This window comes from Eretmochelys imbricata, chromosome 1 (genome assembly GCF_965152235.1).
Source record: "Eretmochelys imbricata isolate rEreImb1 chromosome 1, rEreImb1.hap1, whole genome shotgun sequence".
Taxonomy (NCBI): domain Eukaryota; kingdom Metazoa; phylum Chordata; order Testudines; family Cheloniidae; genus Eretmochelys; species Eretmochelys imbricata.
This window is the reverse complement of record NC_135572.1, coordinates 277,954,379-277,966,429: the sequence shown is the minus strand read 5'-3', so window position 1 is coordinate 277,966,429 and position 12,051 is coordinate 277,954,379. Positions and strand designations below refer to the sequence as shown.

General features: G+C 39.7%; 1 long non-coding RNA gene across 1 annotated transcript in view; it reads right to left on the bottom strand.

Annotated features, from left to right (window-relative positions):
- Positions 1-12,051, bottom strand: part of LOC144273676 (uncharacterized) — a 118,755-nt gene that overhangs the window by 8,276 nt on the left and 98,428 nt on the right. Inside the window, exon 3 of the long non-coding RNA XR_013347781.1 lies at positions 6,657-6,788. This is a non-coding gene — a long non-coding RNA (uncharacterized LOC144273676). The remainder of the gene's footprint in view (positions 1-6,656; positions 6,789-12,051) is intronic.

Sequence of the window (12,051 nt, the reverse complement as noted above, 5' to 3'; positions counted from 1 at the left end):
TGTCCATTGTCCTACCCACACAATTGCATTGCCTCTGTCATTCTGCCAAATCATAGATTCCAAGGTCAAAAGCAATCATGATCATCTAGTCTCACCTCAAGTGTGTTACCTGTTCATTTTCATAGACCGTTGAGTACCACACAGGTTTAATCCTCAATTCATTTTGATCACTGTTTCTGCAAACAAGTCCTTTTTTTTTTTGGGGGGGGGGGGGGTAATAATTACAAAGCATTTTATTTCCATAGGGGAGGGGGAGTGGAAAAACTGGTCTGTCAGTCTGCCATAAGGGTTAAACATCCTCTAAAGAGCTATGTACACTAAGGAGGTTGCTGTAAATAGTAATTAATGGGATAATGAAGGTATTATTACCAAAAGAAATAGAGCACAGGTGATGTGTGAAGTTGAAAGTTCCGGTACACAAAAATTGGTAGCAAATAATTCAATTTTATTTAACCACATGACCGTGAATGGTGATTTTTGTGCGACATACAATATATACTCCTGGAAAAACTATACATAAGGTAATTCAATGTATTTAGAAGATAATCTGTAAAATTCAATTTTAAAAAAGCTTTATCCAAATCTGAATGCAAGTTGGTTTGTTGACCAAGCCCCCCCAGCTCCCCAAACAGACATTCTTGCTAGCAGAGCATGAAGTGGTCGCGCTACCCCCTGCTGCTGTGCAGTCAAGATAGCTGCTTTAAAATTAATTCTGAAATTGGCTGGTGACTTTTGGCAGCATATTATACATTTTTTTTATTATCCAGCATGCCAAAAACAAAAAGCAGGCTACCACGAAAGAGGATTTGGTATGCCAGTGTAAAGAGTTATGTTGTCTGCTCCAGATATTAAATGACAATCACAAATTGAATGAGAAAGGACTTTTTTTTCCCCCCTTACCTGCCAAAATGCTTATTTCCTATGAAATACCAGTTAAAAATGCATAATATGTCTAAAGTCCATGTTCATAGCAGTTTACATTGCACAGGGATATTGTTAGTGTGTAGTTTGGAGCTGCAACTTTTGATCTTATGACTAAACTATTGGGTGTATTGTCTTGCACACAGATTATGCCCCCAAATACTAAAGATTGTAGAGGAGGCATTGTTAAAATGGGCCTGACATAGTGGGGTTGATACAATGCCATTAACATGGTAATACTCTGCACCTAACTTTTCTTCTGAATATATTGCCCCTACCTTTTCATGCTGTTTCTTACAAAGAAATTAATACCATGTCAAGTTTTCCCATGAGGAGTAAGTCAGTCAGTCTTGATCTTAACCTGTTCCCATTTGTTTTTTCCTTCAAATACTCAGTGATAGTGTGATCCTGTCCTGCAAAATCCCCTGATGAGAACTGATTTGCTACGTTTGGAATTGCCTATCATCCTTCCAGTTGGCATTATTTCCTTCAGTAATTTTCCCCAAACCTATTAAGTATTCAGAGTGTCCTGAGCATTATTACTACAATGATACACTACAGAAAGCCCTAATAGATAGATGGATTGTTTAAAACTTCCATGAATCAATCACGGAGCCTAAATCTACCCCTCCTTGGCTTAATCCCAAATTTAAAAATCACTAGATTCTCTGATCAAATTGTTTTCTTTAGACTTTCCATTTCCCCCTCCCTTCTCCACCTATACTTTTATTTTATGCTGCCCAATGCCTTTCTCCATTATAACGACAGTTTGCTTTACAGAAATCTCATGTTAGAATATCATTACTTGCTACTCTTCCCCTTCTTTGCATCTTAAATTCAGTTAGTTTGTGATCAAATGTCTTCAACTAGAATTAAAAATGTCAGACGTCTTGGGGTATGTCTACATCCTCTCAGGCCACAGAGAGAGACTTGTGCTGGAAAAGCTTGGGCTAGCGCAATTAAAATAGCTGTGGGCTTCAGAGCCCACACTCTAGCCCAAACTGCAGTGTCCACACTCTTAAGGCCACTACCTCGAGCCCTGCTAGCAGAAGTCTGTCTACCTAGCCTGGGTGGCTCAGTCCCAGCTGCAGTGTAGACATATCCTTGGTGGCTAAAAATCTTCAAGATTTTAAATATCGAGATTAACAGTATTTCCTCTTCTCTCCTATTCTGTGATATTCAGACTCTAAAACACACCCTTATTATGAAGTCCCCTCTGCTTTCTTGTTTTCCTTGTATTAACCCATAGTCTTTGGTGGCATATGTAGTGTCAAAAGTATCCATTCTGCCTTTTCCCATCTCCTGATTTTTCCAGGATATCATCCTCTACCAACATTCCAGTTGGATGCTCTAAAACCCAAATCAGTCAATGGTAGAGTTCTTTAGGATTCTCTTCCATGCTTTAAACAGCCGTGTAGAAACTAGAGGTTAGCAAGAGAGCTTTCTGGACTATTGTTTCAGCTCACTTGGACTTGTAGTTTTGAGCTTAACCACATTTTTGTTTAATTGTAGTGTCTAGGAGCCTTAGTCCTGAAGCAGGACTTCACTGTGCTAGGCACTGTACAAACACAGAACAAAAAGACTATCCCTGCCCCAAAGAGCTTACAATCTAAGTACAAGAGACGACACAGGGGTACATACCCAACCGACTGGGGGAGTACAACTGGGTTTGAATGGTTTAGTTTTCACTTGAAACTAGTCACCCCGGGTCCATTTGAAGTCAGACCAGAATTACCAAAATCTCTTTTACAAATTTGGCTCTAGTGTTATGTTTGCAATAAAACCTGAAAGCAGGCACATTTCTCTGGGTTGTGAGTTTTGCTATAAGAGTTTTGTACAGCTCTATTAGACACTTTGTGATTTGCATGCACATTATCAGATGCTTTTTTAATGTTGCCTTTCAAACCCTGCCCCTATCTGTGGTCACTGAGAGGGTTTGGTATACTACATCCTTCTAGCTTACTGTGGCCTTCATTTATTTCTGATTTAAAGCCCTCTATGCTTGCTACCCTATGACTGGGAAAGTTTGATTTCAGTCTAATACCAAAGAAAGCTTGTACCCAGATTCATATATAATTTAAGTGGACTGAGTTCTTTATCTCCAAGTGCAAGGAAGATTGTTTCATCTTAACAAACTGTCCAAACCTCCACAAACACATCTGAGACAGCACAGCAATGCATGAGAAGAGGTTTTCATTTGCCAAACCGGGCCTTCCCTTTCCCAGGTATAAAGGATGTGATTCTGTAGATTACTAATAAAACCAGCAGAGGGCAGTCTTGTAAAAGCTCAATTAGATTAGTCTCAGAGCAGATCTAAAAGAGTTGTATACTTGAATACTGTGAAAGAAGGGATGGTGGAAGTGCATGATTTATTTTAAATAGCTTTTTCTGAAGCAGACTCAGGGCTTTGAAATACTTGAGAGAAGAGAACTAACCCATCCATATGTATGCAGAAAGACCGATATACTTTGCATGTTGAGGATGGAGGGGTATGAAGGTGGCTGTGGTTTGAATGGGAGTGAGGGCTCTTCCGTTGTGGGCGGAGTGGTGCTGATGGCTATTGCTAGTGTTGTTTGCTAGTTTTAGCTCATTTGTTTTTTGTAATTTATGCCAAAAGGTAGTGGAGAGCCTTTTTATACTTTTAAAAAATCAAGAGTAATCTAATAATCAACACTGTTACTTTGGAAAATGCACTAGGTAGGCAGGAATCCGCTAGGAGACACTCTCATTCCCTGCACTAGAGAAAAAAGGATACTCACTTGATTTCTTTGCTGCCAGGAGTAGATCTGTGGCAAGCAAGCAAGTAGCTTGAAGTGTGTAGGGGGACACATGCACAAAAGAGAGAGGCTTTGAGATGAGTAAGATCCTGATGCAGTTTGTAATTCAGTGACCCAACCTTGGGAATGTCTTTCCCCCCCCCCCCCCGCCCCCCGCCCCCAGCATGTAGTGAGTTCAGATAAATGAATTAAATATACATTACAACAAAAGGCAAAGCAGACCTATTATCAGCCATTACTGTAAAAGACTGCCCCAACTACAGACATGGAAGACCCTCCAATTCAGCCCTCCTCCTCAGGAAGGCTTGAATTAAAGAGGTTCTGGAGGATGTTTTAAGGTGAACACATCTGGGCTTTGTTGCACCAAGGAATTTTTACACAGGTTAAGTCCAGAAGGGCCCATTAGATCTAGTCTGAGCTCCAGTATGTCACAAGCCATTGTGTGTCATCCAATTATCCCTGTATTGAGCCCAATAAGAGGAGTGAAGCTCCTCTTCTGTGCCTACTTCTTCTTTCCTATCTAGTGACTCCTGAGTCCCCTTCCACTCCACCTGTTGCTGCCTCCTGTTTCCTTCTCCTATGAGCTACTAGAAAGGAAGGATGATCATTTGGCAAAGGCACTGAGACAGGAATGCAGAAGATCTAGGCTCAGTTCTTGGATTGCCATAGACTCTCTAGGAGACCTTGGGCAAGAAAGTTAATCTTTAAAAGGGAGATAGTAATATTTCCTTCCTCTTACTTTGCCTGCCTTGTTTACATAGGTTGTAAATGCTTTGGCACAGAAAATGGTCTCGTATGTTGCTTTCCCTGCCCAGTATAAGGAGGCCCTGATTTCAATTGTGAACACTAGGTTCTACTAAACTACAAATAATCACTGTTCTACCACCACATCTCAGTGATTAGATTAGCCATGATTAGAGCTAGACAGAAAACTTTTGGGTAAACAGTTTTTGTTGGGAAAAGCCTTTCATCTAAAACTGAAAATTTTCACAGAAATCCTATCAATTTGGACAATTTCCTGTGAAAAAATTTGAAATGAAAATTGTGTGTTGGAAAAATTTTGGAGTTTCAAAAATTTCACATTTTATTTTATGCCTTTATTTTTGTATCTTATAGCATTTATAAAATAAATTGAAAAATTTCAACATTCTGAAACATTTCCCCCCCCGATGAAAAATTTTGGAATTTTCATTTTGCAGGAAATTTCAAAAAGTTACTTTAGTTCCTATTCAGAACTAAAAACATATTTCCAACAAAACAAACTCCAAGTTTTGACAATTCTAGTCAGGATTTTTACTATCCTAAAATAACTGTCATTTACAGTTAATCTAGATTAAGTCCCAATTGCTTTTGAATCTTTAAGGGCCTGCTCTACTAGAGTTTTCTAATATTTTCATGCCCTTCTTAAAATTAGTATGAGATTGAGTGAGCACAAGAAAAAAGGGATCATCTTTGTCTTTCCATTGGCATTAATGGGCTTTAAAATAAAATCCTATCTCTATAGAATTTAGTATCAGAGGGGTAGCAGTGTTAGTCTGGATCTGTAAAAGCGGTAAAGAGTCCTGTGGCACCTTAAAGACTAACTGATGTATTGGAGCATAAGCTTTCGTAGGTGAATACCCACTTCTTCAGATGCATCCCCCGAAAGCTTATGCTCCAATATGTCTGTTAGTCTATAAGGTGCCACAGGACTCTTTGCCGCTTTTATAGAATTTAGATATCTTTTGTCAGTAGGCGAGTTAGAGGCCATATTTTCTACATAGAAAAGTCATTCTAACTTAATTCTGAACTTAATGTACTGAACTTAATGTACTGTCCTTTCCATTTATCAAATGGGGTGTGCTGGTGTGCATGCAGGCGGGGCTGACAAATAAGTACATTGAAAAAGGCTATATATGGCAAATAGAAACAGACATATACTGTTCTTTAATAGGTATTCTCTTCCACTTCTGTGTCTAAATCAGAACTGATTAGCTGGAACTGATCCTTAGCATTACTGTCATGCAGTAGTAGTTATTTGCACATCAGTCTTAAAACACTTTTCAATATCTAGAGGAAAATAAGGGTGGACCTGAGTAGGCTTTGCCTATATTATATGAATGGTATTTCTGTACATTTTGCAGGTTTCCATGTCTTAAAAGCCTGGAAATAGAACAGCTACCAGAAACCATTCTTGCTATTTTTCTTGGTACTTACAGTAGTATTCATATAGGAGGAAAATGCATTTCTATTTAGACCTGTGATAAGATGATCCTTCCTGCTGCTGAGTCTCATTAGCACATCATTCAGATAAAAGAATCAACAAATACAGATGTGGATGAGTCAGTGAAGTGTGTTAAGTGTCTTCACACACACACACACTCATCTTAAAGGATATTTAGAACTTTCTTGCTAAAGAACTTTGTACAAGATGGCTTGTTCTTCAAAGTTACTGATTTTTACCAATTCTTCGTTTTAAATTTCCCCTGTTTACTCCTAACCCTTGATCAACCCCTTAAGTCTCAAAGACAGACTACAAATAATTGGAGTTATGTTTAGTTTCATTACATTTGTTCTCCCGTCTCTCATAACATGGACATTAGTTTTCCATATCTCTCAAGCACCTGACTTGGGACCTGGGGCTCTGATACTGATTGCAGCCTCCAGGCACTTCTGAAATATAAGTAGTAACTTTCATTGACTTCTACTTTTAATACAATTTAGAGACTTAGTTCTACCTTATTTAACTATAGTATTTAGAACACTGTGCACAGTAGAAATCAAATGAAAACCGCTCGTACAACAAGCATGATGATGGGCCTGGAGGTTTGACTTCTATGCTTCTTAAACTAGTAAAAAGTGGGCCACCTGATTTTGATTTGAGGCATAGCATGATATAATTGAGATGTTATAATCACATTTTATTGTTTCTCATATAACACAGGCGATATCACAAAGGGCCTGTAAAAAGGCACTCACCACTTGAAGCTTCCAAGCAACTGGATGAGGTATCACAGTCCTTTTCTTGCCTTCACTGACCCTTGCAGGCTGCTGACTGATCTTGGCAGATCTTCAGTGGTTTGGCCCTCCAGTCAAGTCACAAAATCTAGTCTGGGATATTAAACAGTCCAGCAAATAAGTCTCTTTGCCCTTGCTAGGGTCTTCAGCCAAGCTCTGGGCCCTTTAAATTCAGCCCTTTGTTTGGGCTCCCAAGTCAGCCCTGCCCCCTTTTTGAGTTTATGACACTTTACCTGTGGCCAGTAGGTTCCAACCCAGGAACCCTATAACAACAGCCACATACTGCCCAAATCCAATCAACTGTTGCTATTAGGCCCTTTTATCTCCAGCCCCATCCTCAGGTTCTTCTCCCACTGCAATCTTAGTGGGAGTTCAGCCAACCATAACCTCTTCTTGTTAAGCTCCTTGGGCCAAAGAGGAGCTCTCTTCTTCACTCTTCTGGTCCCAGTCAGGAACTAATGGGCTAAGGCCCTACATCTCCTTTTATCTGAGCCTGCTGGCCATTGATTTGCTGTTTGTAGCCCTTGGAGGACCAAGGCTTTCTAGCTTCAAAGATGGCTGCCCTGGTGAGGCCTCTCTAGGTAGGCCTGGAAGACCTACCTTTGCTGCTCTTCTCCTCCCATCTTGCCGCTTCCTGGGGCAGGGTGTGGCAGAAGGGGCCATAAAGGCCTGTTACACCCTGTCACAGAGGCATATCACCAGTCTGACTGCAAATTGGTCCTGTTTACAGTATTAGTCTATATATGTGTATAACTTGTGTTATGATTAAGAATAAGCTATAATTGAAGCAATTATACCTCCTCTATTACTCACAACCTTAATGCTGAACATGTGTTCTCAAGAGAGAGACACACAAGATGGCAATAAGAGGTGCACCAATGTTTGTGGGAAGAAGCATGGTTGTGTTGTGACATACCCAGGGTACAATGGACTGATGAACAGCTGTGTCACCTCAGCTCTCTAACCTGGGGTGCCTTTTACACCGCTTCTCTGTGAGAGCTACCACTCCTGCTCTGCTCTCACACAGCCTCCAGCCTGTACGTTACTCCTAGTTATAGTGTAGGAGTGCTGCAGCCAGCCACTCTTGAATCTCACTACAGAGCAACACCAGCAAACTCCCAGTTGCAGACTTTCCCCAGAAATGTATGTCTTATACTGCCCAGCTCTGTCTTGGACAATACAAGTGCATATAAAGTCCATCATTTTATTAATAAAAATGATATGCACAAATCCTGTTATCCCAAACACTTCCATTCAGACACACTGGTTTAGATAAAATAAAACAAGTTGACTTATATTCACTTAAAATCTATCCTTTCGTAGTTAATAAAGAGGCATAAAAGTCAGAATTGATTACAAGAAAAATAAAAGTAAAATGCAACTAATGCCTAACTTAAACTAGACATATTTTATCAGGACAATATTGACCAGTGAGTTATGAGTTTCAAATGATACCTCACAAGGCATTCTTGTACGAAGATTGTCATAATAGCGTACATAGGGATAAATAGGGATAAATACAGGGGTTCAGACCACAAGTGTCTTATGGTTTCTTTTCATTTGCATATGAAGCTATTGTGACAGCAATGCAACAGAGGAAATAAAAATGGTGTAAGGTGTCATTGTAGTAACTAGATGGGAATATATTAGGAAGGGAATATGGGAATATATTATGAAATAATGGTCAGAGTTAAGGTTGCATAAGTGCAAAAGTCAATATAATCTTGACTTTTTATTCTATTTTAATTTGGAGGGATTTCCAAGCTGGTAGGTTTTTGTTTGTTTTTTAAATATATCAATATTGATAGCTTGTCATGTACATGTTCTCTTTAGGACCTCATGTCCCACCCCCCACAAAGATGCTATCCTTTCCTGTGTTCCCTGTACCACCAAATCCCCCCAACAGCTGGAATTATCCCCAAGCACCCACATCTGCACAGCACAACACCTTAACATACTTCACCTCCTAACTTTGGTTCTCATCACAGGACTCTCAAATCCCTTACCACATTTAGCTTTCAAACATATTCCCTGCTACCATGCCTGTCTCACTGGCTCCCCAAGGTCACTGTGAAGAGTGATGCTGGTCAGACAGGCTGGCAGTGTCAGAGAATAGAAGTAGCTAGCCGAACTTGACTGTTCTGTCAGCTAATTTTTGTGAAGATGAAATATGGGGAATAATTGTTTTTGTGTTGACATTTTACATTTTTAAATGGCCTTGCCCTTGAGCTATTATAAAAGAGAGAGAGAGAGAGCCCCAGAAATGTGAGCCTCTCAAGAAAAATTTCAAATGGAGCTCATTTTCATAAGTTACTCTGACAAAGTTAGAAAATATTGTGGAAAATTCCGTGGAACCATGAAAAGTTAGTGATAGATTTGTAAACTACATTTAGTTATTTACATGTGAAGTAGAAGGATTGTAAATACTGTTTCTAAGTACAAATCTCAATACTTTAACTATGAAACCAATAAAGAATGTTCATTTTATTCACTCTCTCACACTTATTTCCTACTCATACTATATATATATATATATATATATAAAAATAGCTGGGTGTGAACTTTCATCCAACAGTTATCATTTTTAAAATAATTCTAATCTCTATTATATCTGTTAAAGAAATGGCTAGGAATCTTATTTTGGAATGGTCAGACATAGGAATTGCCATACTGGATCAGACCCATGGTCAGACCCAGCCAGTATGACCCAAGGCCAGCACCAGCTGGTAGTACAAAAACCCTGCAGTAGGCAGTTATGGGGTAATCTGCCCACAGGCAAAGTTTTCTTCAATTAGTTAGAGATTGCTTTATGCCCTGCAAGTTGTATTGTAGTACTAAATGGCAAAGAGATTGAGGGATAATAGAAGGAGGGATGAATCCCAGCTTCCTCAATGTCACCAGAAGTCTTGCCTTAACCAGAAATAACAGCAGCATAGGAAATGATGATATCCCAAAACTGATGTTCTGACCTAAACCTTTGCCCTTCAGGTTCTGTCCTAATTTCTTTCTACTCCTGATCCCCAACAGGAAGACTCTCCTTACTTAGGAAGGGAAAACAGGACTGGATGGATGGATGGATGGATGGATGGAACCCCTAAACCAGTGACTGATAAGTATCACTATCTCTAGAAATTATAAAGACGCCCAACTAAAGGCATGAAAAAAGCTAGAACATAAACACAGTGAGATATTTTAAAATATGTGCAGAGGTTTGTTAAAATAGATACTTGTAAATCTAAATAATCCCACATGAATAATTGGAGATGGGCCTGGCCCAAGCCATTATGACCTCCCCAAGGGCCCTATGGAGGGAAACCAATAGGATTTGGTGTATAGCCCAGAACCACAAAACCAGACTGACCTATAGTGCCATCCCTACCAATGAAAAAGAACTGCAGCTAAAATAATGAATAAAAGAGCTAATATGCAAAAGCAGAAAGCTGTTTTAAAATCCTATGACCCCACCCAAGGCCCACCTTTTTTAGGGAAGGAAGCCAATAGGATTTAGTTCAGGAGCCAGATCCTTTAAACCAATAATTTAATGTAGTGCCAACCCTAGCAATCATAAAGAGCTTCAACTAAAAGTATGAGAAAAGATAAAATGTAAAAAGAAAGATGTGCATATGTGCAAAGGAAAAAATACAGAAAAATAAATCTAAATGTTAACTAAAATGCCCCAGTGTGTGTTCACACAGAATAATTGAAGAGAAACAAGCACTGAAAATACAAAACTACATTCTTAGTTGTGGCTGCCCACTGACAAATGAAAAAGAAAACTGCAGACATCTGTTGAGGCAAGGTATGTGGGAGGGCATGCAAGGTCATGTGCCCCCCCACCTGCTGCTTGGCTTTTTCTGATCATGCTTGCACAGACTGAACATGCTCAGTAATACTGCTGAAGACAGCTACCCTCACTCTGCCTCCCCACCCCCACAAGCAGGAGGCATGGGTCATATGACTGCTGCTTAAACTGTCCCAAACTCCTGAGAAAAGTTTCTTGAAGGGGCAATTGATTTCACTCTTGTAACTTCTCAGAGGGGCTTTATCAGTGATCATCAGGTAGCAGTTTTCCACTGTAACCCAGACACCTGTTAAAACTAGTTTTTATAAGGCACAGAGAAAAAGTATTGCTTTCTGAATCACTGGTAGCAAGGGTGCCCAGGTTACCTTCCTATCACACCCTGGTCCCAACTCCCCCTCTCCTTTTCCCCATGTTTTATACCCAGCTTTGATAACATTAATGTAGATAAACCCCAAAGTATGCAGACACACTCGTATTTGTTTTTTCAAAATAATTGTATAGTAAAAACACAAACATCCTACTTTAAAAGAAATTAACAGTAAATACCAAATGTATATTTCTATCAGAGAGAGACATTATTCAACTTGTGAGTAAAGAGATGGGTTGAGTAAATTAATGCACACTTTGCTTAAACTATTCTTGGTAAAAGGATTTGATAACATTTTTGCTTGTTCTTATCACAAAGTATCTCCATTCTGCTAACAAATATCTATTCAGGGGACACCATCACAGGGCCTAATAACATCAGCCACACTATCAGAGGCTCGTTCACCTGCACATCCACCAATGTGATTTATGCCATCATGTGCCAGCAATGCCCCTCTGCCATGTACATTGGTCAAACTGGACAGTCTCTACGTAAAAGAATAAATGGACACAAATCAGATGTCAAGAATTATAACATTCATAAACCAGTCGGAGAACACTTCAATCTCTCTGGTCACGCAATCACAGACATGAAGGTCGCTATCTTAAAACAAAAAAACTTCAAATCCAGACTCCAGCGAGAAACTGCTGAATTGGAATTCATTTGCAAATTGGATACTATTAATTTAGGCTTAAATAGAGACTGGGAGTGGCTAAGTCATTATGCAAGGTAGCCTATTTCCTCTTGTTTTTTCCTACCTCCCCCCCCCGATGTTCTGGTTTAACTTGGATTTAAACTTGGAGAGTGGTCAGTTTGGATGAGCTATTACCAGCAGGAGAGTGAGTTTGTGTGTGTATGGGGGTGGGTTTTTGGAGGGGGGTGAGGGAGTGAGAGAACCTGGATTTGTGCAGGAAATGGCCTAACTTCATTATCATGCACATTGTGTAAAGAGTTGTCACTTTGGATGGGCTATCACCAGCAGGAGAGTGAATTTGTGGGGGGGGGTGGAGGGTGAGAAAACCTGGATTTGTGCTGGAAATGGCCTAACCTGAAGATTACTTTAGATAAGCTATTACCAGCAGGACAGTGGGGTGGGAGGAGGTATTGTTTCATATTCTCTGTGTATATATAAAGTCTGCTGCAGTTTCCACGGTATGCATCTGATGAAGTGAGCTGTAGCTCACGAA